Source organism: Vicia villosa, linkage group LG6, assembly GCF_029867415.1.
Source record: "Vicia villosa cultivar HV-30 ecotype Madison, WI linkage group LG6, Vvil1.0, whole genome shotgun sequence".
NCBI lineage: Eukaryota > Viridiplantae > Streptophyta > Magnoliopsida > Fabales > Fabaceae > Vicia > Vicia villosa.
This window is the reverse complement of record NC_081185.1, coordinates 98,930,070-98,952,867: the sequence shown is the minus strand read 5'-3', so window position 1 is coordinate 98,952,867 and position 22,798 is coordinate 98,930,070. Positions and strand designations below refer to the sequence as shown.

Here is a 22,798-nt window from a genome sequence, read left to right as displayed (position 1 = left end):
GGAATCGGCATAACAATAATGATGACAATGGTAGGCTTGTCACATTTAGTGAGTCAGAGAATAACTTACTGTTTACACGATATCAAATTTTCAATCACCAAGAATGAGAAACCATCACTAAAAAACTACTGAGTATATTTGCACAAGACACTAACATAGTATTTATTCTCATTATTTTGTTTAAATGTCATAATTATTGGTTTGCAGATCCACAACCAAGGAAATTCAAGTAATGACAACATTTACAAAGGATTGGGAGGGAAAGATTTTATCTGCAGCTTAGTAGCTATTTTGTTCCAAAGTGTTCTAACTAGTACTAATGTTTGCCTCAAACAAAGTGCAGCTGTAAGATTTCATTTCATAAGTAGACAAACCTGACATTCGCTGTGGAACAAAATCACTATTGTTCAAGAAAAACCCAGGAAATGGAAGAGCAGTATCGACTAAGCGGTACCATAACATCTATTCTGGAAAAAAGGGTGTAAAACTACAGTTTCTGGACGATCATGGCTAGGAACATGCAGGATGGATCTTCCCACCATTCAATGTTTTCTTCATTTAAGAAGCTCTTAGTTTCAAGAAGATCACTCCGCATTGTTCTCGACGAAGTCAAAAAGGAAATGAGCTGTGTGGTTTGTTTACAAAAACCTGTTTTTAAAGCAGCCCAATTGAAGGGTTGTGTTACCATATGCAGGAGAACCACCTGAGGAGTGGCCCCACTCATCTCCATGTTCAAAATAGGTACTCCTAATGATCCAAGGTTCTTCACTGACCCAATACCATTAGGAAAAGAATTCCTAACAATTCTCGCATAAGGGTCCAAAACAACACGCTCGGCATAACTCGTTGTTAGCTCCTCTAAAGCGATAACACCATAGCTCACAAAAGTATATGCATTCTCCAAAGAGATATGCCAAATATCACCTGACCTATTGATATAAGGATCAAGATCAAGCTCCAAAGAAGGCTTCTCCACGCCAGTGTCATCATAGAAACACAATACCACACCCTCTGCATGCATTGAAAAAAATAGCAAAATTGATAGACCCGTCAGGGGAAAAAGAGACCCCACTGGAGACGGGTGACCCTTAAGAAAACCAACAGGCACGCAGAAATTCCTTTTCATATGGGTTCTGATTTCTAATCCAGACATTCTCAACAAAAAGGACAAGTACAAAGGAACTTGTTCAACATCAAATTCCAGTTCAACTGAAAATTTTCCAAGAGAATTTTTCACCAAGGGATTCACATTCATCCCTTTCCCAAAATCCACGCTTGAGGAATCATCATTATACACACCCCAACACAAGACAAATGTTTCCCTTCAACATTACTTAACTCCAAGGAAGAAACCTCAATATAAACAAAATAAGTATATATTTTTTTTCTTTTTAACATAAACTTTGACCAAACCTGCACCTTTTTCTGTCCGAAACAAATAAGGCAATGCTGGTTTGATGTCTTGTGATTCAGTGAAAGGAGTGAATTTCTGCTCAGTTTCTTCTATAGACAACCTTGATGAAGTGCTACACAATTTTGAAGTGAGATTCTGAGAAAAAGTGGATTATGAGATCTTGCAAATTTTTACTAACAAATTGGTTCTGATGTTGAATGCGGAAAAATGAAGTGTGAAAGAAGAAACATTTGAAAATTGGTTCCATTTTTATGCAGATGCAAAGCGCCCTTTGCAATATCTGTGGAACCAGAATGTCAAGACAGATTGTGCAATCAGCAATAGTGCTGTCTTATTTACACCTCTTGTACTAAGCAATCCCATCAAAAGAATTTAAGATATAATCAAGCTGATAGTTACTGGTCGGTGGACATCCGTCCAAATCGTACTCCACTCTCGTATTGCTAGTTATACAAATTGATAATCTTATGACAAGAAAAGATAACCATTGATCAAGATTAAAGTAAGTTTCATTGTATAAAAATATGAAGTTTATCTTCTTTTTTCTTGTTTAGATATGCATTCATTATAAGCAACAAAATATGTAGCAAACTCTTTGGGCTCAAATTAAGGAGAGGTTGATTAATAGTAAATATTAAGAGAAAGCTACCCGAGATAGTTGGTCTCTTTGAAGAGTCTCCTTCATATTTGTTATGATAGTAAACATATCAATTTTGCAATTTCTTCTTTTCAACTATTGATGTAAGCATGTTTGCATTATAAACAATCTATCAGTAATTCAGAAGAAATTAATCACATGTTAGATCACAGGAAATCACAAAATTAATGCTAGTTCGAGATTCATGGCAGAAATTGATGTGGACGATGATGTCCATATACCAAAAATCACAATCTCATTGTTGTAACTATCCTATTCCTTATAAAGACTATAGTATGTTAATAAGACTGTAGTATGTTAAGCTGAGAAGACATATCGCAATACCAATATGCGTTCAAAATCTAAAAAAATGACATGAAATCCCATAACATAAAGTATGAAGCAATCAGTTATTATAACAAAAGAAGTCAATTCAGATATTATTCATACTCCTATTTGGTTTGTCTGGAATAAAAGACAGATCAAATTTATAATCTATTAGAGCATCTTTATTGCTGGTTCCTTGTGATAAAATTTGTTATAGCTGAAGTTATTAATAACTTGCATTGTAAGCATGACATGGCATTTGATAAACTAACATTTAGTTTCCGGTATAACTTTTATGGGGTCAACACTAAATACAAATAAAAAATAAAAAAGATGGGGGTTAAGTTTGGTTCTCTATAAATAATCACCACTAAAATAAAAATTTCTCAAATCAACTATAAATTTTTTAAATCCTGCACATCACTTTTTTTTTTTTTGGAAAAATCCTGCACATCACTTTGGATCCACAAAAAGTATTTTAATTTATCTATTTAATTTACTCCCACTAAAGATGCTCATATATTAAAACAGACTACCAATATATTTGGCACGTAAAATTATTTTTGCCACATCACTCATATTAGTACTAGTACATAGTATCTTTTAAAATTTATCTTCACTTTTCAACGCTTTCTTTCTTTAAAAACAAAATGGTATACTATTCTAGTATCATATTATTTACAATAAAAAATACTCTTATGATAAACCAATCGTTAATTTTAACATTTGATATTAAAATTTCTTTGTAAAAACTCAATTACAATTAGGTTGAAAGAGGGATATCTCTAAATTTAGGATGATATGATATGATGTTTCTCAAAAACTTAAATTAAAATTAGGTTGAAATACAATATCTTTGTAAAAAAAACTTAATCAGACACAACTCACAAATTAAAAAGAGATAAAAATAAATTAGCTATAAAAATGAACACGTGTTATCTTTTTAATTTTAATAAATCTTCACCATTAATTAAATCTAACCATAATTATTGTGGGTTTCACCGGTGAGGGATTTAGTTGAACCCTCACCTTAGACATCACCCAATATTATATATATATATATATATATATATATATATATATATATATATATATATATATATATATATATATATATAAATAATTTTTGGGTTAAATATGTTTTAGGTCCCTGTAAATAACCCAAAAAATGCTTTTAGTCCCTCTAATATTTTTGTTCAAACAATGGTCCCTCTAATATTTTCCGTCCCTATTATGCATCCCTGCCGTCAATTCCACTTAACAGAAGCTGACGTGGAGCTTGACCTGGCATTTTTTTTAATAAACACGTCAGCTGTAATTTCCACGTTTGCAATCAATGTAGCAGCATAAATTTACATCCCCTTGCAGTATCACGTTATTGCCCTGTTCTTCTTCTTCCCCAAATTGACGTTCTAGGGTTCCCAACAAAGTTGAAACTCCATCTTCTCTAGAAATCGAGCTCCATCGTCTGCTTCTCTCATGTCGTTTTCCAGAAACTCGGCTTCACATCCTAATAGTGGGTCGGCTTCTGTTCGCTCCAGGCGAGTAAGGAAGTGTGGATGTGAAGCACGAATGGTTTCATACATTTGCAAGAATGGTCGAAACAGGGGTAGGCTCTTCTGGAGGTGTCCCTTTTGGCAGAGTGGAGATACATGTGATTTATTTATATGGGACGAAGATATGGTTGAAGACTACGATGTTGGTGTCGAATCTGTAGATGTCAACAAGCAAAAGGAATTGGAGACCATTGAATTGATGAGAGAGAAGTATCAAGCCTCGAAGAAGAAGAACATGAAGCTGCAAGGAAAGTTGAAATCAGAGGCATTGTGTGGAAAAATCAAGATGATGCTTTTGTTGGGTTCTATTATGATTAATGTGTTGGTGTTGTCCAAATGTAATTGTTGAATTATATCATTAGTGATTTGAATAGATAATTGTGTCTTTGGCAATGTAGTTCCTATGTCATTTTGTAAGATTTAGTTATGTTTATTGTATTGTTGTTTATGAAGGATGAATTCTAAAGTTGATGTAAGGTTCTGTTTAATGAATTATTGTTGATGTAAGGTTCTGTTTAATGAATTATTGTTTGAAATTCAACAAAAGTTATCAAAATGTCATCATATGTTTATCATTAAATCCATAACAAATCCATTAAATGGACTGATATTGTACATTGGCCTAAAGGAAGTTTGCAACAAAAAACAACTTTGCAACTTAAGACCTATAGGAATTACAAGCATATGCCAAAATATTGCAGCAAACATAGATTGTAACTGTTACATAATTGTCAACACCAAACTTCTACAAAAAGAGATCTAAATAGTTTCCTCATTGAGTCAAATTTCTTTGAATGTCTTCCCAGGTTTTCATACCCTTCACGACTGGTGGTTCAGAATCATCATGGATCACAACTGGATCATCAAACTTTTGTCCTGGTCCCTTGATGTTTTTAGTCTTCACACTCTTAAGTCTTTCACTCTTTCTAGACTGCACCTGGCCCTCACTTTTGCTAGACTCCACCTTAGCACATTGCCCCTCAGTCTTTTTAGTCTGCACCTTGCCCTCACTTTTGCTGGACTTCATCTTTCCATCACTTCTGATAGACTGCACCTGTCCATCTCTTTTGCTAGTCTGCACCTTACCATCAGTAGGCTCCACATAATTCCTTCTTGCCTCTTTGAGAGCTTCCACCTAAAATTACATAGACATAAATTTCCAGCAGAAAAAGAATGTAACAACATTATTAAATTGCTTGCAGACATACAAATCTAGGACACTTACAGGATCTTTAAAAGCTGGCTTCACATGATGTTTTTTTACTTTTGGTACAGACCCAAAAAAAGTCTTTGGGCCAGCTTTTTGTGCAGCCTGCTCTTTTATGGGACTTAGATCAACATTCAGTGGTGGAATGTCAAGGACATTTCCTTCCTCATTGTTGATATCATTGAGAATTGCATCCAACACATCTGGATCTATTTCATCTAGATATTGTCTTCTATTTGGTGCAGACTCAGTAGGAACCTCTGCAGTTGGAACCTCAGTTGGTGGAACCTCAGCAGTGTGAACCTCAGCAGTGGGAACCTCAGCATGAACTTCATTATTAGCCTCAGCAATTGGAGGTTCAGCAGATGGAACCTGTACAGATGCTTGACTTGGGGCATTCACCTTAGATCCCTTACCCTTCTTATTTAGAGATCCTTTTGGTCTTCCCTGAAAACAATTACAAGAGAACAAATCAAGACAAATCATATAAAATAGATCAATCATATTTTCAATAAATAACACAAACCTTTTTTGGTTTTGGTTTAGGTTGCTCAGTTCCAGTTTGACTTGCTTGTGTGGGGACCACATTTTCATTGACATTTGGGTTGCTATGTAGAACAATCTGTTTGTTCTTCTTACATGTCTTTTTATTGTGACCATACTCCATGCATATCTTGCACCTATGAGTGGTATTAGATCTTCTCCACTTGGTTGCATTTGATTCATCAGGATCCCTTCTTCTTAGTTTTTTGGGTCTGCCTGGGCCTCTTTTGAACATTGGAGGGAAAATAACAGGATCATTTGTTTTAGGCCACTTGTTTTGACCATTCAAAGGGGTGATGCCCACCTCATAACACTTAACATAAGTTGATTTGTGATAGCACTGATGTACATAATCAATGGGATCATCTACTTTCCTATGGATGGCAGAAATGGCATGTCTACATGGTATGCCAATCAGATCCCAATAATTGCATGAGCAAGTGTGCTTAGCCAAGTCTACTACAAAACTATCAGTAAACATTACATGTGTAACTTGAAAGGTCAATTGTCCTGCATAAGTTGCAGTCCAACTTGCACTCTTTTCAATCTCTCTATCTAACCTCCTAAGTGGCTTAGACATGATTCTACCCTTATACCCAACTACTTTTTCCCTTAAGGTTGCAAACCTACCCATTAGATATGATCTAATCCATTCAAACATAGTTATGATTGGCTTATCCCTTTGAAGCAAAATTGTTGCATTAAAGGACTCACTTAAATTATTCATCAAGACATCACACTTACTATACAGAGGAAAAGCATGCTTACACCACTTAGCTTTTGGGATTGCTTCCAACCATTCAAAAGCATCATTGTTAGCTTCTTTGATCTTGAGCATGAATTGTTGATGAGCCTCCACATAAGTAGCCTTTGCTGCAGCCAGCATGAGATCCCTAAATAAGGTTCCCCCTCCAAACTTTTTCTTAAAGTTTGCATACAAGTGCCTTACACAAAACCTGTGTTCAAAAGCTGGATATTGCTCCTCAAAAACTTGTACAAGACCCTGAAACAACAATGAAACCATTACCACATATAATTATTAAGGAAAGACAATCAAATGAGGTATAGCCAAAAAATAGACATGCCTTTTGTTGGTCAGAAATGAAGCACCATCTTTGTTCACCAATATCTTGAAGTAGCAGCTCCATAAACCAACTCCAAGTGTCTTTTGACTCAGTTTCCACCACTGCAAAAGCTAAGGGTAGATACTGGTCATTTGGATCTCTCCCAACAGCTATTAACAGTATCCCACCATACTTGTGCTTTAGATGACATCCATCTAGTCCAATAAAAGGCCTACAAGCCAACTTCAGGGCTTTCTTTGTTCCATCAAAGCACACATAACACCTTTCAAATCTTGGTAGTAAACCTGTTCCTGGAGTTTGTATATTCATCTTGAAGGTGTTTCCTGGGGAAGCCCTTCTCAATTCAGCCCCATAAGACCACAATAGACTAAACTGTTTGCTAGAGTCCCCTTCAACTACCCTCTTAGCAATCTGCCTAGCCTTAAATGCCCTACATCCAGGGATTTCAGTTGCAAATCTCACTCTTACATCTTCAATTACTTCATTCAATTTCATTTTGCTAGTGTTTTTCATCCTATCAACAATTACTTTTGCCACCCATTCAGCTTTTGCACTCTTGTTAAAAAATTGTCTTCCACACTTGTGTTTATCAAACAATGTCTTGATCTTAAATGTAGTTGATGTTAACACTCTGCTACACAACACAGTGTAATTGCACTGTCCCTTCTCCTTGCAAACAACTCTACATCTCACTGCATCATTTTTCTCAAACCTGACATCCCTCCCATTCAGCACATTATGTTCAAGAATACAACTCTTGAACTGACTAAGTGATGAAAATTCCATGCCTACCTTGAACTTAAAATCTTTGCTTACACCATCTTCCTCATTATACCTAACAACCCTAGGCCTATCATCATCACTATCATCTTCAGCACCACTGTCAAGCTCATCAGTCAAATACTCATCTTCGATGACATGTTCCTTACCCATTTCAGGTGTAATCAAGCTAGGATTCATACACTGACTAGAGCCTGCAACATCTGGACCATTTGCTCTAGGTTGCTTATTGGGTTCATCCTTTTCAAAACCCTCATCAAAACCTTCATCAAAGGGATTCATCCTTTCTTCCTCACTGTCTTCAAACTTAATATCCTTCATTGACTCATCACTGGAACTCTCATCACCCTCATCACCCTTTGGTTCATCATCACCTTCATCCATTATGCCCTTCTTCCTCTTCCTTACATTCTCCATAAATGTTGCATCCCCTGTGTTTGGTTTCTGCTCAACATATATTTCAATGTCACCTACTTCATTATGGACTGAAGCAGCCATCTCAAAAGCATCACTATCATCCCTAAATGGATTGAGGTCATTTTCTAGACTACCATCAACATGCTTCCACCACATCCTAACTTTTTTGTAGTCAAAACCAGGATCCATGGACATAACCAAGTCACATGAGTCAAAAAACGACCACGACCCAGTGTCTTGACCAGTAAAGGCATAAACTTCCCCACCCTTGTATGTCAGATTTGGTTCTTTTGCAAAAGCACCCTTAGTGTAAAATATTACCTTAAATGTACCCATCCCTAAAAAAACAGTGAAAACGACAATAAACTAAGGACCCACGAAAAACATTTTTTATACCAAACAGAGCTTTATAAAAGGGGAATAAAGTAATATACAACTGGTCCTACCTGGGATTCAATGTTGAGGGACCACAGCACTTTCACCTTTCAACCCGTGTTTGGGACCACAGAGATGTCGTGCGCAGAAAAAAAATACCGTTACTGCAACCATTACATACAAATCAAGTTAGTGGTGGAGAGATGTCGTTATCATATATAGTAATTGAAGATTGTTGTCATAAATGAATGGAAGTGGTGGAGAACAAACCTTCTCTTCGTGAAAAAAACCCTAGCAGAGAGTGTTTGAGAAGAAAGAGGAATGAAGATGAAACGTTACAGGCAGCTGGGTTTATTGCTTAGTTACTAATTTAATCTCCACATCAGCATATATTATTTAAAAAAAAAAATTAAAAAAATGCCAGGTCTTCTTCCACGTCAGCTTCTGTTAAGTGGAATTGACGGCAGGGATGCATAATAGGGACGGAAAATATTAGAGGGACCATTGTTTGAACAAAAATATTAGAGGGACTAAAAGCATTTTTTGGGTTATTTACAGGGACCTAAAACATATTTAACCCATAATTTTTTTATATATCAATAATATATTCGGGATTCAACTCATTACAATATTTTATTCTTATTATAAAAAATATTTTATAAGATATGAATTTAAAACCATGTATTAAATTTCTATTTGAGATCACAAGTTCAAATCCTATCAAATACAAAATATATTACTTCAAATATCATTTTTTTTAACATTAGAATAATAAAATTTACAATTTAATAATCATATGTCATTTATATAAAACAATTTTACTTTTTTGAAAAATAATTTAATTTTACACCAATAAATAAAGTCATATCTAAAAAATTATTTTAATTGCATAAAATATGAAAAGTAGATTAAACACATCCGCGCACAATGCGGGTCATATTATAATATATTATTATTTCCACTAGATTTATTTATCCTCGTTTAATTTTATAAGAAACAATTTTCCAACTAGTTTTTACACCAAGTTATTCAAAGCTTGTTTCCTTAGCATTCCAAATTCATTTATTTATAAACTAACTAGTAGGAAACTCGTGCTGTCGCAGGGTATGATCGGGATTCAGATAACATATATCAATGGCTAAATTGTTAAGTATGAGATCATATTTTCAGTGTGATAACATTAATATAGTCATCACTTACAATTATTTATCAAATTTTATTTTATGTCTTTGGAATATCAAACATAATATAACTTATTTTGCCATTCATGAATATTCAGGTATTTCAATTATATATTAATAATATATACCAACTTAATAGCATTGATTCGTATTTATAATAAATTGTACAACCATTTTTATAACTTCAATTATGTAAAACAACAACAAAAGAAATAGTTAAAAGATAGAGATTAAAATGATCAGTCAATAGCTGATATCTCATAGATACGTTCACATCTACCCGTCAATCTAGATAAGTTAACAAACCCCAGTTGAATCTAAATGAGTTAATTCTAAAAAAAATTTAAATTTTTTAAATATTAGTCCATTTTTCCAAACCTAAAATGTTTGACAGCTCACGTCAAATGCTTAAAAGTTTCTACTTTAATGTATATTATTATAATAATTATTACAATTAATGTATATTATTTTCTACGTTTTTATAAAGAGACAAAATTTACTTTTGATGCGGTGTTAAACTTTATATTATGTGTATTAATTAAATAAAATGATAATACATAATTGTAGAAATGTAAAAAGAATGATAAATTTATCTTTTTCATAACAAATTTATGTATTTTTTTATCATAATTATCTCATGTTCTTTTATCATATACAAATATTTATATCATTTTTTAGTATAAATGATAACATTTTATCCTTAAAAAAAACACTAACATTTTTTGATAAATTGAAATTCTAAAAAAAATTTAAATTTTTAAAATATTAGTCCATTTTTCCAAACCTAAAATGTTTGACAGCTCACGTCAAATGCTTAAAAGTTTCTACTTTAATGTATATTATTATAATAATTATTACAATTAATGTATATTATTTTCTACGTTTTTATAAAGAGACAAAATTTACTTTTGATGCGGTGTTAAACTTTATATTATGTGTATTAATTAAATAAAATGATAATACATAATTGTAGAAATGTAAAAAGAATGATAAATTTATCTTTTTCATAACAAATTTATGTATTTTTTTATCATAATTATCTCATGTTCTTTTATCATATACAAATATTTATATCATTTTTTAGTATAAATGATAACATTTTATCCTAAAAAAAAACACTAACATTTTTTGATAAATTGAAATTTTAATATAATTTATTATATTTTAATAGTAATTTTAATTATAGTTAATATATTACTAAAATTTTAAAAATAAAACTTAAATAAATTTAATAACAACAACCGCGTAAATTTTGAATACTAAAAGTAAAATCATATTTAAAAAAATATATATTTTTGTACATGTAAATCAGATTTAATATTAAATAATATTTACTTTTATTTATTAGATTTGAAAAAAAACCAAGTCATATTAAATTAGAAGGAGTTAGTATTTTCTTTTTTTCTTATATCATCACATAATATTATATATGATATGATTTTTCCCGTCCATGAAACTTTTTAAATAAATTCATAAAAATAATTTTTAATTATTATTCTTTGATAGCATTAACATTGCAAATATGCAGAAAAAACCAATACTTCGATTTTAAAACATAGAGATACCATTCTGTCAAAAAAAAAAAATAGAGATACCATAGACAATGTTATACTACGGTGTCAAGTTTAACAACCCTCTAATGTTCCTATTTTTGTGGATGCATCAGTTTCAAATTAAAATCTAGGCTTAATTGCAATTTTAGTCCTCTTATTTTGTTTTTTTCTTGATTTTGATCCCTCTATTTTAAAAACCATTATTTTAGTCTTTTTTAAAGTTTTCTTTTTTGCAAAATTAGTCTCTATTTTTGTCTTTTTTTCAACAGAAAACTCAAAAGGAGACCAAAATCGTGGTTTTAAAAATGGGGGACCAAAATCGAAAAAAAACAAAATAGGAGGACCAAAATTGTAATTAAAACTAAAATCTAATATAAACCTAAAAAATATTAAAATCTAATATGAACCTTAAACAATATGTGCCAATTACTAAGTTTTAATATAAAACAAAAAAGATCAATTTTAAATTTTGAATCAAACTTAATACTGACAAATTAATAACTAAAAAATCACGAGATATTAAACTTTTTAGCCCCAAGTCAATTAAAATCATTGGAAATACTACCTAAGATGTCAATTAAAATAAAACATCGATCTGTTCTCTTTCTAATCCCTATTAGGATGTTAGGATTCAACAGAAACAATATGGGATATTAGGATTTAAAGACACAATAAGGCCCTATTAGGATGTTAGTGACACAATAAGGCCCTAAAATGATTATAAATTTTGAACGTAGGTTGTACCTTTTACCTTTTAGACGGATGTTAGTAATCTTTACTTTTAGAAACATTAGTGGTTTATACAACTTGCAATAAATTCTTAGTTGCATTAAACAATTATAAAGGTTTTATTTTCAAGTTGGTGCAGTGACTACTTTTCTGCCTATTTCAGTAAACTTCTAATCAAATGGCTTTTATTCGGGTAGTGTGTTTTGAATCTCCTTTCATTATTTTTTCTTTACAATCTTGTATGGTGCCAATTGACAGCATCAACGAGCATAGCGAGCACCAAGGAAAAATTATGGTACCCTGTTATGGATGGACATTGCACGGGAGGTGAATGCATTCCTGCAAGAGAATTTGTTCAGAACAGTGAATGGTAAAGAATAGTACAGGATATTATGGACTGCTCTTATGTATTTCTTACTTAACTATTTTATCATACAACTAGTAAAGGACCCGTGCGTTCGCACGGGTCACGCAAAGTCGATATAAATAATAAATAAATATATAAAGATAGTTAATAAATATATACAAAAGATACACAAATTAAAAAGAAAAAAATTTGAAATTATAATTGTTATATAAATATTAATTTAATTTAGTTAGAAATATATACTTTAGTAGAAAAAATAAATGAAATAATTAAGCAGTCATCTACCCGTGCGTTCGCACGGGTCGCGCAAATGTAATTATGAATAATAAATAAATAAAATATATGATTAATAAAAGTATATAAAATATATATAATTAAGTAGTCATTTACCTATGCATTTATACGGATCACGCAATATCATTATAAATAATAAATAAATATAGTATAGTGATGGTTAAGAAAGTATATAAAAGATATATAAATTAAGTAATCTCGACCCGTAAAAAAATGTATAGTTTAGTTTAAAAATAAATAAAATAATTAATTAGTCATCTACACGTGTATTCGTACAGGTCGCACAATATTGTCAGAAATATTAAATAAATATAGTGCTTTGATGGTTAAAAAAATATAATATTTGAAATTCTGAATGTCATAGAAACATAACATTAATTTTAAAGTGTTTAAAAAAATTTCACTTTGATTTCATATTCTTGTATTTTATTTTATAAGTTAGTTGTTTAAAAAAATTTGATTTTTAATTATAAACAAATTGAGTTAAATATTTCAAAAAATTAAAAAAAATTAATATATGGATTAAAAAACCTATATTTTGTCGGCCCGTTACAACATATGATATATAATATTTGTTCAATTTAATTAAATATTTTGTCGGCCCGTTAGAAAAATAGGTTCGGCATGTCGGACATGCCTATAATTTTTAAGTTTTTCTGAATTGTAAATTTATGGATTCTATTGATATTATATGATTTTATGATCATATATTAATTAAATATTAATGATATATTTTAAAAATAATCATAATGATTGTGAGAATGAATTTAATTTATAAATAATAAATAAATATATAAAGATGGTTAATAAATATATACAAAAGATACACAAATTAAAAAGAAAAAAATTTGAAATTATAATTGTTATATAAATATTAATTTAATTTAGTTAGAAATATATACTTTAGTAGAAAAAATAAATGAAATAATTAAGCAGTCATCTACCCGTGCGTTCGCACGGGTCGCGCAAATGTAATAATGAATAATAAATAAATATAATATATGATTAATAAAAGTATATAAAATATATATAATTAAGTAGTCATTTACCCATGCATTTATACGGATCACGCAATATCATTATAAATAATAAATAAATATAGTATAGTGATGGTTAAGAAAGTATATAAAAGATATATAAATTAAGTAATCTCGACCCGTAAAAAAATGTATAGTTTAGTTTAAAAATAAATAAAATAACTAATTAGTCATCTACACGTGTATTCGTACCGGTCGCACAATATTGTCAGAAATATTAAATAAATATAGTGCTTTGATGGTTAAAAAAATATAATATTTGAAATTCTGAATGTCATAGAAACATAACATTAATTTTAAAGTGTTTAAAAAAATTTCACTTTGATTTCATATTCTTGTATTTTATTTTATAAGTTAGTTGTTTAAAAAAATTTGATTTTTAATTATAAACAAATTGAGTTAAATATTTCAAAAAATTAAAAAAAATTAATATATGGATTAAAAAACCTATATTTTGTCGGCCCGTTATAACATATGATATATAATATTTGTTCAATTTAAGTAAATATTTTGTCGGCCCGTTAGAAAAATAGGTTCGGCACGTCGGACATGCCTATAATTTTTAAGTTTTTCTGAATTGTAAATTTATGAATTCTATTGATATTATATGATTTTATGATCATATATTAATTAAATATTAATGATATGTTTTAAAAATAATCATAATGATTGTGAGAATTAATTTAATTTATAAATAATAAATAAATATATAAAGATGGTTAATAAATATATACAAAAGATACGCAAATTAAAAAGAAAAAAATTTGAAATTATAATTGTTATATAAATATTAATTTAATTTAGTTAGAAATATATACTTTTTGTAGAAAAAATAAATGAAATAATTAAGCAGTCATCTACCCGTGCGTTCGCACGGGTCGCGCAAATGTAATAATGAATAATAAATAAATATAATATATGATTAATAAAAGTATATAAAATATATATAATTAAGTAGTCATTTACCCATGCATTTATACGGATCACGCAATATCATTATAAATAATAAATAAATATAGTATTGTGATGGTTAAGAAAGTATATAAAAGATATATAAATTAAGTAATCTCGACCCGTAAAAAAATGTATAGTTTAGTTTAAAAATAAATAAAATAACTGATTAGTCATCTACACGTGTATTCGTACAGGTCGCACAATATTGTCAGAAATATTAAATAAATATAGTGCTTTGATGGTTAAAAAAATATAATATTTGAAATTCTGAATGTCATAGAAACATAACATTAATTTTAAAGTGTTTAAAAAAATTTCACTTTGATTTCATATTCTTGTATTTTATTTTATAAGTTAGTTGTTTAAAAAATTTTGATTTTTAATTATAAACAAATTGAGTTAAATATTTCAAAAAATTAAAAAAATTAATATATGGATTAAAAAACCTATATTTTGTCGGCCCGTTACAACATATGATATATAATATTTGTTCAATTTAAGTAAATATTTTGTCGGCCCGTTAGAAAAATAGGTTCGGCACGTCGGACATGCCTATAATTTTTAAGTTTTTCTGAATTGTAAATTTATGGATTCTATTGATATTATATGATTTTATGATCATATATTAATTAAATATTAATGATATGTTTTAAAAATAATCATAATGATTGTGAGAATGAATTTAATTTATAAATAATAAATAAATATATAACGATGGTTAATAAATATATATAAAAGATACGCAAATTAAAAAGAAAAAATATTTGAAATTATAATTTTCATATAAATATTAATTTAATCTACTTAGAAATATATACTTTAGTAGAAAAAAGTAAATGAAATAATTAAGCAGTTATCTACCCGTGCGTTCGCACGGGTCGCGCAAATGTAATTATGAATAATAAATAAATATAATATATGATTAATAAAAGTATATAAAATATATATAATTAAGTAGTCATCTACCCATGCATTTATACGAATCACGCAATATCATTATAAATAATAAATAAATATAGTATAGTGATGGTTAAGAAAGTATATAAAAGATATATAAATTAAGTAATCTCGACCCGTAAAAAAATGTATAGTTTAGTTTAAAAATAAATAAAATAATTAATTAGTCATCTACACGTGTATTCGTACAGGTCGCACAATATTGTCAGAAATATTAAATAAATATAGTGCTTTGATGGTTAAAAAAATATAATATTTGAAATTCTGAAAGTCATAGAAACATAACATTAATTTTAAAGTGTTTAAAAAAATTTCACTTTGATTTCATATTCTTGTATTTTATTTTATAAGTTAGTTGTTTAAAAAAATTTGATTTTTAATTATAAACAAATTGAGTTAAATATTTCAAAAAATTAAAAAAAATTAATATATGGATTAAAAAACCTATATTTTGTCGGCCCGTTACAACTTATGATATATAATATTTGTTCAATTTAAGTAAATATTTTGTCGGCCCGTTAGAAAAATAGATTCGGCACGTCGGACATGCCTATAATTTTTAAGTTTTTCTGAATTGTAAATTTATGGATTCTATTGATATTATATGATTTTATGATCATATATTAATTAAATATTAATGATATGTTTTAAAAATAATCATAATGATTGTGAGAATGAATTTAATTTATAAATAATAAATAAATATATAACGATGGTTAATAAATATATATAAAAGATACGCAAATTAAAAAGAAAAAATATTTGAAATTATAATTTTCATATAAATATTAATTTAATCTACCATGAGTATTCATCTACCGGTGTATTCACATGGATTGTACATTGTTATAAATAATAAATAAATATAATATATGTGATTATATTTATTTGATTTGGTAACAGGTATTAAATGATCTAATTTTTTAAATATAAAAACAAATTTTCATCGTTAAAAATAAATATATTATCTTTCCCAAAATAAATATATTATACTTATAATTATTAAAAGTCAAGATATTTTAAATCATAGGCTAGTTTATATATTAATAAGTGTAAATATGATTTGCATATTGTTAAGACCAAATCAAAATATAAAATTAAATATTAAAAAGTAATTTGAATAAAATAATTTGAATAAAGTAATTGGAATAAATTAATTTGAATAAATTAACGTATACAACATATTTTATCGTTATTTAATTCGTCAGAAGAAGCATTTGGGACTGTAATTACTGACTGGTTAAAAAAATTTAAAATATTCAAAACATTCAAATTTTTGTTTTTGCAAAAAGAATAATAAATTTTTGTTTTTGCACTTCTTAACATTTAAGACCACTATAAATACAACAAATACACCATTTCTATATATATATATATATATATATATATATATATATATATATAAACTCATCGTAAAAATGTTAAAATATTACAGTACTAAATCAATTAATTTCTTATTTTTTTCAAATATTTCTTAATGATTTACTATTCTTGTATTTTATTTTATAAGTTAGTTGTTTAAAAAATTTTGAATTTTAATTATAAACAAATTGAGATTAGTCTTTGAAAAAATAACTCAGAGTCATTAAACATATTCAAATCTTTGGAATGCAAATAACCTAGAAGTCATTAAATATATGACCTATAATTTCTATTCAATTTGAGTAAATATTTTATTGGCCCTTTAGAAAAACAGGTTCAGCCCGTCGGGCATGCCTATAATTTTTAAAAAAAAATTGTATTATAAATGTATGGATTCTATTAATATTCCGCACATTTGTTTTTAAAATGCAACAAAAACTGAAAAGATAGAAAGAAAAATAAAACTATTTTAGCAAAATTGTTGTACATCAGTAATATATATTTCAAATTTTTATATATTATTTTAAGAAATATTGTATCTTAAATTAAAAATAATTTAAAAATAAAAATATTGGCAAAATGAATTAAACAAAAGAACAATTTTAATATTCTTTATATTAAAACTAATATATCTAAACACATCAAGATCAATATGTGCTTACACTACGAAGAGATAGAACTTGAATAATGATTGATAATAGTCAATAGAATTAAACATCTATTTTGGAGCCACCAGCTATAATAGTCGTCATACATTATATGTATGCTAACAAATACAATTCTTACTTGTCTATATAATCATTCATGAAAGTATAAAAAATAAAGCTATAATAAACTTTTTTTGGAGCCACCAGCTATAATAGTCGTCATACATTATATGTATGCTAACAAATACAATTCTTACTTGTCTATATAATCATTCATGAAAGTATAAAAAATAAAGCTATAATAAACTTTTTTTTCTACTCTACACCTTTATACATGCATGTTCTTTTCTCTCAAATTCTGAACCACACACCTTTGTCATTCTTTTGACACATAGCAGCATGCTAGATGTTTTTTTTCTTCCTTCAAATACCATTTTTTCATGTAATGAAATCCATGGCAGAAGAAGTTGAATTTACCTCATTCTATGAGCTTCTCAATGGCTTTGTCTCTATCTTTTTGAATATTCATATACTCGACCTCTAAAGTCGACGTCTACTTCTTCTCAAAGGCATCTACTGAAACCTGGAAATATAAGACAAAGGAAAACAATTCATAAATTTAGAAAAGAATAACCAAACAGAAATTGTAGTTATCAATATTCAAAATTGTTTATACATATCTACATTCTAAATTATACTGTATAAACAAATATTTTTTCGGAACATTTATCTTCAATCAAGGCTCAACAATGGCTAGTACAGCAAACTGCTATCTAAACACTTCCAACAACGGCCAATGCCCACTATGCCGCAATTGACAACGTATATAACAACTCAAAAGAGCCACACAACAGTTATACATATTTACATTCCTATACAATGAATGTTAAAGTGCCAACACGTAAATAATGATGAATACTACACTAAAAAACGCAGAAAAGGAACTATCCAAGATTGGCTTGCCATTACATTAAACATTAAATAGAAATTGTGACCCTGAACAATTTTGCAAAGTACGTGATAATCATCATGGCTTGCCCAAATCTCACAAAATATTTAGACCATTAAAAAAATAGATAACAATAACAATATATTACAATGCCAACACACAAATAATCAAAAACTCTAACTCAATACACCACTAAAAATTGAACATAAATTGATGAGAGAAAAAAAGCACAGAAACTTACCCTTATTCAAATAAAAGTAACAACAACCCTTCAGATCTAACATTGACAATCATCGTGAAGCAAGAACCAACATGAAGAGATCAACTCAAAGAAGGTAAATCCTGAAATATAAAAATTATATTAGAGATTCGAAAGTGAAAATTGAAAATCAATATACTACCCCTAAACAGAAATTGTGACCCTGAACAATTTTGAATGCAGTCCCTCTGGACTGATTGGAACAATCGTGAGGAAGATATTCAAGTTGTGCTGCTGACCCATAGTACTTGTCACAGTTTGATCAAGAATATTAAAGAAGATTATAGTTTACTATGATTGTGTCAAAACCATAGTCCCTTATATATTGTTTATGACAATTCTGTTTTTAATTCTACCACTATGGAAGTATGCACTGGGTAACTACTGTTCCCCAAGAAAAACTCAGCATCAATCCAAATATTAATTTAATTTTTTATTTATTCAGTTGTTCATAAGAATGCCTAAACTAAACAATAGTTGCTAAATTATAAGCTGATACATACTCCAAATTATATGAATCGCAACAAAGAAAGGTTTCCTTATGATAGGAAAAATTGATGAGTAAATGATGTGGGGAAACAGTTTTTGAAAATGTGCAGATGGATTCTTGATTCAACAAAAATTCATCAGAATTTATCACAGTACTAAATTTCATTAGATTTAAATTGTAGTCTATGTAACATTCAATACTATTCCATCTCGTTGAGAATCACATGTCACAAATCAATCACATGTCACAAATTAATCATGGGCCTAAAAAAAATTCCTATTGCAAATCACAAAACTTAGTTTTTGTTCATAAAAGGAGGTATAAAGAGAAAATTACTTCACTATATCAGAAGCTCGGTAAAAGATTTTCATCGTAGTTACATCATAACAAAATCACGGTTCATTAAGAACAGAAAATCAGAGGTTGCAAAAGCCCAATAGAGAATTTCAGAATAGGCCTGCAAACAAAATGAGAAAACCCTAATTAAATCAACATATATAAGCATTCAATACACAATTCCCAAGGCAGAGATCACTCTTCAGAAACATCAGCCGCAGAGAACAATCAAACCCTAAAAAAATTCCATCGTTATCTTCCTCATCAACATAAATTTTCCAGAAATTATGTGAAGAAAGAAAAAGAACACAGTATTCAATTCATCAAAAATGCCATAGGTACATTCATACAAAAAAACCTTGAAACTTTGTTCATCATTTTCCTATCACAAAAACCCTTCAGAATCGTTGAGAGAGAAGAAGAGAGATTAAAGAAAAAACAGAAAAATCAAAAAGATCTCACCCTATTTTGAAGATTCAAAAAGATCTCGGCCACCGTTTCATGGTGAGAAGAAGAAATCAAAAGAGGGCGGTGTTCATCATCGGTGAACCAAATCGGATAAGGTACGAAAAGAGCTCGCATGAGAAAGACGATGAAAGCCGATTGTCGCTCTTGAGTTTTTTTTTAGAGAGAGAGAGAAGGAAGTCTGAAGAAGAGAACGTGAAATTCTCCTAACCCTAATCCTATGGAAGTGGCAAGGGTGTAGGAATGCTTGAAATAGATGTTGAAGAGGTTAATTGAATATGGGAGATGATGAAGAATAATATGATTGGGAGATGGTTTATATGGAGAAGACGAATTGAATTTTGCCGGCTTCTTGAAGGTGCAGGGCCGCACGCATGAGGGATTCTTTCCCTAGGAATGTGCATTTTATTGATTAGGGAAGATGTTGAAGAGGTTAATTGAATAGGGGAGATGTTGAGGTTTTGATGGGGAACGTGAAGAGTATTGAATAGGGGAGATGTTGAGGTTTTGATGGGGAACGTGAAGAGTAATGATGTTAATAAGTAATAATGATTAAAATGATTTAAATTGTAATGACAAATTCAATTTAATTGTAATGACAGTTTTATCCTTAAAATGAAACTAATCTATAGATTAATATGGGATTAGGATGTAATTAACAGAGGCTTTACTTTTCTTAGTATAGTATTGATTACCAACCTGATTTTACGAGGATTATGAGATCTTGCAAATTTTTACTAACAAATTGGTTCTGATGCTGAATACAGAAAAATGAAGTGTGAAAGAAGGAACATTTGGTTCCATATTTATGCAGATGCGAAGCGCCCTTTGCAATATCTGTGGAACCAGAATGTCAAGACAGGTTGTGCAATAAGCAATAGAATATGTAGCAAACTCTTTGGGCTTAAATTAAGGAGAAGTTGATTAATAGTAAATATTAAGAAAGCTACTGGAGTAGTTGGTCTTTTTGAAGGATCTCTTTCATATTTTGCAATTTCTTCTTTTCAACTATTGATGTAAGCATGTTTGCATTATAAACAACCTATCAATAATTCAGAAGAAATTAATCACATGTTAGACCACAGGAAATCACAAAATTAGTGCTAGTTCGAGATTCATGGCAGAAATTGATGTGGACGACGATGTTCAGATGCCAAAAATCACAATCTCATTGTTGCAACTATCCTATTCCTTATAAAGACTATAGCATGTTAAGCTGAAAAGACATGTGGCAATACCAATACGCGTCCAAAACCTAAACAAATAACATGAAATCCCATAACATAAAGTATGAAGCAACCAAATTATATATCAAGGTTCATAATAAAAAGAGTTTGCCACCCTATTATAACAAAAGAAGTCAATTTAGTTATTATTCAAACTCCTATTTGGTTTGTCTAGAATAAAAGATAGAGATGAAATTTATATGGTCCAAACACAATCAACAATTCTTCAATTCTCAATAGTATCTATGGTGTGTTAGAAAAAAAGTGAGTAACATAGAAGATATAGTGAATAATATAGTTACATGTTTCCATATCGGCTTTTGAGATAAATTCGATAAACAATTTAATATGTAAGATAATTTAGGCCGTGTCTTTTTATTGATCTGATAGTCATTTATTTACACAATACAAATATGTGGTTATGATTCTAATAATCATTTGTAATCAAAACTAATAATAATTTTTCTATATTTACACATCTAATACACCCCCATAGTCGAAATTGGAGGTGAACGAATGTTGAGACTATCACGAAAGTCATCAAAGAGTTGCAACGAAAGTCCCTTTGTGAAGATGTCAGCAATCTGAAAACGCGAGGGAATGTGAAGAACGCGTACTTGACCGCAAGCAACTTTCTCACGCACGAAATGTATATCCATTTCAATATGTTTGGTGCGTTGATGTTGAACAGGATTGTCGAAAAGATAAACTGCGCTGATGTTGCCACAATATACCAGAGTAGATTTTGTGACAGGACAACATAGTTCCAAGAGTAAGTTGCGTAATCAACATGTTTCAAACACAACATTAGCTATGCCTCTATATTCGGCTTCGGCACTTAAGCGAGACAAGGTATGTTGGCGTTTTGCGGACCATGAGATAAAGTTGTCACTGGGATAAACACAGTAGCCGGAGGTAGATCTTCTTGTGTCAGGACAACTGATCCAATCTGCGTCTGTGTAAGAAATGAGCTTGTCGACAGATGAAGGGTACAGATGGAGGCCGAGATCTATGGTACCATTAATGTAACGAATAATTCGTTTCAAGGCAGACATGTGTTGAGTTTTTGGATCTTGCATAAATAAACACACCTGCTGAACTGCATATGAGATGTCTGGTCGAGTGAATGTTAAGTATTGCAATGCTCCGGCAAGGCTACGATATTCGGTTGGATCATGGTAAGGGTTACCGGATGAACCACTGAGTTTCGCGTTTGTGTCTACTGGTGTGGGGGATGGTTTGCAGGAGGACATACCAGCTCGTTTGATAATTTCTTCTGCATATTTCTTTTGAGAAAGAAAAAGGCCCTCAGGATGTTTGGTGATAGAAATACACATAAAATAACTTAAAGGCCCCAGATCCTTCATGGAGAATTCGGAACTTAATTGTGCCATGATAGATTCTCTAAGAGTGTCAGATGATGCAGTAAGAGTAATGTCATCCACATATAAAAGAATATAAGCTATATCATTGCCATGATGATATATAAAAAGAGAGTGGTCAGAAATACTGTGAGAGAAACCCATTGTAGCTACATAATCAGTAAAGCGCTGGTACCAGGCGCGAGGTGCTTGTTTGAGACCATATAGAGATTTCTTCAATAAACAAACATGATCAGGAAATTGAGAATGACGAAATCCAGGAGGTTAAT

At 29.8% G+C, this 22,798-nt stretch overlaps 1 long non-coding RNA gene and 1 pseudogene across 1 annotated transcript; both read right to left on the bottom strand.

Annotated features, from left to right (window-relative positions):
- Positions 1–142: 142 nt before the first annotated feature.
- Positions 143–21,459, bottom strand: LOC131614215 (isoamylase 2, chloroplastic-like; annotated as a pseudogene).
- LOC131609397 (uncharacterized) lies at positions 17,898–20,434 on the bottom strand. The gene is made up of 3 exons (XR_009286148.1): positions 19,457–20,434; positions 18,613–18,713; positions 17,898–18,005 (listed from the first exon to the last, which is right to left on the bottom strand). It is a non-coding gene; the product is annotated as an uncharacterized LOC131609397 (long non-coding RNA).
- Positions 21,460–22,798: the final 1,339 nt, after the last annotated feature.